This window comes from Rana temporaria, chromosome 3 (assembly GCF_905171775.1).
Source record: "Rana temporaria chromosome 3, aRanTem1.1, whole genome shotgun sequence".
NCBI lineage: Eukaryota > Metazoa > Chordata > Amphibia > Anura > Ranidae > Rana > Rana temporaria.
The window spans coordinates 351,631,453-351,637,572 of record NC_053491.1 but is presented as its reverse complement, the minus strand read 5'-3'; positions in this window follow the sequence as shown (position 1 = coordinate 351,637,572).

Here is a 6,120-nt window from a genome sequence, read left to right as displayed (position 1 = left end):
GTGATCAGCAACTTACAGTATGCCTGTTATAGTGTGGTGGCCAATCAGGTGCTACACAGACACTGGCTGGGAGGGTCACAAACTGACTGACAACACTGATACAGCGATTAGTGATAATACTGTACACTGTACTAATGACACTGGCTGTGGAGGGGTTAACATCTAGGAGGAATCAAGAGGTTAACCGTGTGCCTAATAAGCGTAATGTGCGCTGCTTTTACTTACTAATCTGGCGGTTTTAACTCCCAAATTTTCAGGAAGAACAAACAGCCAGATCGCTGCTCTCTGTACACAGAGTTCTGTGTGTTTGTAAACACAGAACTGTGTATGTGATTGGACACAGCAAATCACCAGCATTCAACCAAAATCATTGGCTGAAACATGCTGCCAAACTTGTGCGGTGTCCAATCACAGCACAGGTCAGCAGGGGGCGTGTGCATGCATGCCCCAAACCCGGAAGTAGGCCAGCAATGTAAAATGTATGCAGTATATTTACTGGGAGTGGTTGGCAGGTGGTTAATACACTTCCTGTTCCAGAAAAACAACTGGAAGTAAATGGGGAAATCTCTCCAGAGGAAATTCACTCTTTTGAGACAGTTGTCACTTCAACAGGCGTCTCCATTAGAGGATTTTCATTTCATCTCTATATCCCAAAATATATATATATATATATATATATATATATATATATATATATATATATATATATATATATATATATATATATTTATTTTTTTAAAAGAAAAAACAAAACACCTTTTTGGCTTCAGATACACTTTAACATGCGAGTTGACAGAATACACGGGAGCCAATTAATCATTTACAGTATGTTCTTTAATTGTAATAAATTAAATATCATACAAAACAACAACATGCCATATAATACAGTCAAACAAATGTATATGCAAATTTCCAGATCATATTTAGGAATACAATCTTGGAGATGGAGATAATTAAAGACCATTAGGTGGCGGATCTAAGCCAAAACAGTCTAATCTACAATATATTATCTGAGTATTTTGTATTATTAATACTGTGGATTATGTTCAGAATTAGGGCTGCCTATGTTTGGATACTATATGAAGTGGAAAGGTTTCATTTTGGCCTGGGAAGCAATCAGAAGGAATGGCCCTATGCTATGGTCAGAGGATTATGGGAAGAAATGCAGAGCTTTCAGCCAGTAGCGCTCCTCTGGTGGCACAGCCATGTCACAAACAGTCCAGAATCCATGTTTACAATAAAGGTCCCAAGCAGCTAAAAGTTCCTTACTTCCTGTCTGGTGGAAATGTTTTCAGCAGGACAGGAAGTAAAGGTAAATCTCTCCAACAGAGCCTCAGATAGCAGGGAAAACCAGACATGGGTTCTATTTCTTCCCCACTGTATCCAAAAAGATTTTGGCTCGGCATAACACCCCTCGGCTCCTCATTGTTGATAAACGCCCTACACTAAATAAATGTATTTAGGGAAACCAATAAAAAAAAACGTAAAAATAGGAACACGTTCTTTCTTTATTAGGCTGCCCCTTTCCCACAGTTTCTACAGGCCTGGGTTCTGCCTCAGCTTATTGATCAATAGGTTCCATACACCATATTGGGGGAATAGCCCCCTGGAAAGTCCTGGTAATGTAGCCTTCCAGGGGACAAATATGAGGCACTGGCTACATCACCAGGACCTACTGAAAAGTTTTTAGGGATGCGCATGCACCATGGATTTTTACAGGGGTTAAAAGGTCCACTTTAAGCCCATTAAAAAAAAAAGTAGCACTTGATTCCCTGCATTTGGGCACCAAGAAAACTGGATATAAAGTTTTTGGCTTAAAGTGGATGTAAACCCATTTTTTTTTTGCTGTCACAATGTAGAGCAGTGTTTCTCAACTGCAGTCCTCAAGGCGCCCCAACAGGTCATGTTTTCAGGTTTTCCATTATTTTGCACAAGAGATTTGATCCATTTCGCTGCCTTGGTAATTACCACAGCAGTTTCATCTGAGGGAAATCCTGAAAACATGACCTGTTGGGGCGCCTTGAGGACTGCAGTTGAGAAACACTGATGTAGAGTATAAAATTTCCTATCATCTGTGTCCAGTCTTGCCACGGAGAGTTAATCCGGCTCTGAGCAATCCTCTTTTCTTTTTTCAGTGAGATAAACGGACAAACAGAAGAAAACTTTTGTCCATTCTTGCTGTGAACGACAGGTTATTTACATATCTCATGCACTAGCCTGAGACAGGCTTTATTTTTTAATTCCCACCTCCACTCCTTTTCTAAAGTCAGGTGGTTACTTTTATGGATTTTGACTGGATGTTAGTGATCATAGCGGAATTTAGTGTAAGGAATACACAGGAGAAAATGCATGTTGACAAGGGGATTGTAGAAGTGGGCGGGGAGTCTACTGACATCACGACTCCACCCACCGAGCGCCAGACAACAGATCCACCCACAGAATCTGCAGTTTTTCAGGTCTCATAACAGACAGAGGGGAGATATTTGACAGGTAAGGATACATGCAATAGGCGTGTATATCCTTATAGATCAGCACTATGGCAGTAGTTTAGAAAGGATGAGAGTGGCTTTACATCCACTTTAAATACATTTTAGTCATTTTTTTTTCTCTAAGGGCTGTTCATAAATATCTACATAATTAGCCATGTACAGTGACCATATAAACCCAGCACTGCAGGAGAACATCAGGACCGGATCGGGAAAAGCACAGGTTTGCTTTAAGCCAGAACTGAACTAATTTGCCAACAGTCTTGGCACGGGCCCACTGCCACTAACATCTCCTCTCAGCCGATGTCTAATTGGATACCAGTCAGTCGGCATGGAAAATCCCTTGGGAGCCGCACTGAATGCTATGTGTATTTATTGTTCAAGCTTTCTTTTGTCAGCTCAAATACCCTGCCGTTTGATAGGGGGTGCCGCATTGTGCAGATAGACGATAAATTGATGTGGGCATGTATGCCAGCTTTGCTCCCTGTATACACATAGCAATAAAGTAGATCCAAACCCAAGAACACAAATGTAATATATTGCAGCTGATCAGTCCCTAAATACAGTTACTGCATTCGTTTCCTTTCTTCAAGCGAAGTACATTTTCTGCAGAAGTACAGAAAATACCAGTTGATCCTGGTAGAAATCCAGTGTTCTTGTAACCTCCTGCACATTGAACTGAAACCTCCAACTATGTTGTTATCAGCTTTCCCAGCTATAAAACACAGAACAACCTCATAAAAATGGGAAGGCATTTGTAGTTCATATCAGGAGTGTCCTAAGGTGGCAACCGTATGCCTAGGTTCACACCTTTGCGTGGGCACGCCAGCCTTATCATTCAAATGTGCTACCATACCTGCGTTTCCAGAAGAAAAAAAAAGTGCATGCACCTTTTTTCAAAAAGTGGCCTGCAAGGAAATTACATAGTAATTTTGACCATGCGACTTCCCTGCGGTTCCTGCAAATGTGCCATTTTTTTAACTTGCATGGGGGTGCCATTCAGAGTGAACGACAGCCTTGTGCGTTTTCTCACAGCAGCGCATTTTTACATGCAGGTGGGGGTGGTTGCGGGAACCCGTACCCACAGCCACATGCATAGGTGTGAACCAAGCCTAAGTGAGCATGGTCACCCAAGGACAGGAAGGGTTACTGGCAGGATCACTAGGTGAAACTAATGATCCTCTACCTACCTTTTAGCTCCTTAATTTAACCAAAGGGAACATGGATTTTGAGGTTAGGTTTGCTTTAAAGTGTATGTAAACCCTGAAAATGAACTTCTCTTATTTGCGCACCTTTGGTCTGTTTAATACACCACTGGAAGAATTTAATTATATCTGTTAAATAAAGCATAAAAAAAAAAAAAAAAAATGGCTGACCGGATTGTTCTAGCGCAGGAGTTCGCTGTACCAACATCAGATTGTTAATACAGCGGCTCCAACCTGAGTGGTCATGTTTTTTTGTTCTATCCGCTGGGTTGAATGAAAAATAATGGGCTAGATTCAGATAGCCCGGCGTAATTTTCTGCGGGCGTAACGTATCTCAGATACGTTACGCCGCCGTAAATTATTCGTATATCCGTATTCAGAAAGAACTTGCGCCCTAAGTTACGGCAGCATAACGTATGTGGTCCGGCGTAAGCCCGCCCAATTCAAATGTGGATAATGTGGGCGTGTTTTATTTAAATTAATTGCGACCCCACGTATTTGACGTTTGTGAAAGAATCCCAGTGTGCATGCTCGAAATTACGCCGCAAATCGTCAATGCTTTAGACGTGAACGTAACTTACGTACAGCCCTATTCGCGAACGACTTACGCAAACGACGTAAAATTTTCAAAATTCGACGCGGGAACGACGTCCATACTCAACATAGGATACGCCTCATATAGCAGGGGTAACTTTACGCCGGAAAAAGACTAACGTAAAAAAATGCGCCGGGCGGACGCACGTTTCTGAACGTACCTACCTTATTTGCATATTCCTCGCCTAAATTTACGGAAGCGCCACCTAGCGGCCAGCGTAAATATGCAGCCTAAGATACGACGGTGTAAGACACTTACGCCGGTCGGATCTTAGGGAAATCTATGCGTAACTGATTCTATGAATCAGTCGCATAGATACGACCCCGCAACTCAGAGATACGACGGCGTATCTGGAGATACGCCATCGTATCTCCTACCTGAATCTGGCCCAGTATATACAAGTGTGTACTAGGCTTTAGAAGCAGAGTGCATTTCTTGAAGATCAACAGGTATTTTTTGTACCTGCAGGGGGATAAAACACTTGTTTTGCATGTGCATGAATATTTTGCTTTGAATCAAGTGTAGAGATTAGAACACCTGTCAGGTTCTTATTGCCGCCTGTGCCCCCATTAGGGAGACTCACCCTCTCTATGTGTCCAGTTTACCATTATCACCAAGAGTGGAAATGAAAGAAAACCCCAAATTTTGGGGAAAGAGAGGGGAAATCTTCCAATAGAGATACTAGTTCTGTTGACACTGGTGGCAACCAGGGATTCCCTCTCTAGAGGGATTCCCTTTCACTTCCTGTTTTGGTTATAGGACAGGAAGTGAAGGCAAAACTCCTCAATGAGACACAGATGACAATAAATAAACTGACCCAGGTTATAACCCACCTTTACTCTATCCAAAATGATAGTAAATGACAAGAGCTCTACTTTAAGTGGGGAAATTCCCTGGTTTTCTGCATCCCTGGGTTTTCATGTAAAGAGTAACCTTTTGAAGCTAAAACACAAGACACATATGGTTAATGCTTTGTTTCACAGTCATCACCTTCACATCGATAATAAAGTTATATTAGCCCTTTTGAAGATATTTACATGTACCGTTTCAATAAATCTAATTAACGCACTATATGCACAGTGGGAAAAACAAAACGTCATCATGAAAAATAAATTAAAATATAGACCACTGCAGAACCTGGAGCTAAAAAAGCCCACAAAAAAACAAAAAAGTCATTGAAAGGAAAGAGATACTGATACCATGGACAAATACCCAATATTGTGGACGGATAAAAAGTTGTCCTTTAAACATTTAAAGGAGTCAATGTACCGCCTACTGTTCTGTTGGCTGCCAGTTTGTTGCAGATTTCTAACTTTTATTATTCTGAAGAAATCCCTGTGTGTTGGTCTGTGCCTCTGTACCGAGTGGGTCTAATGGGAGTGGTTTCATAATTAACTGCCAGGTGTGCAGCTGCAGGGCACTAATGAGGAAATCTGCTGGGCCTGCATTCCTTTAAAAATGTTCCTATTGAATGCATCTCTCCAAAAATGAAATTTGTGTTGCAGTGGATGCCTGAAATCTGGTCCTATTGATTTCGACGTGGACGAAAATCCCTATTCACGGACAACTTGCGCAAACGACGTAAAATTTTCGAATTACGAAGCGGGAACGGCGGCCATACTTTAACATTGGCTACGCCACCTAGGGGGCATCTTTATCTTTAGGCAGCCTATCTTTTACGGAAATGGCGTATCTGTACTGCGTCAGCCGGGCGTACGTTCGTGAATAGGCGCATCTAGTGATTTACATATTCTACGCCGACCGCAATGGAAGCGCCACCTAGCGGCCAGCCTAAATATTGCACCATAAGATAGGACGGCGCAAGCCGTCGTAT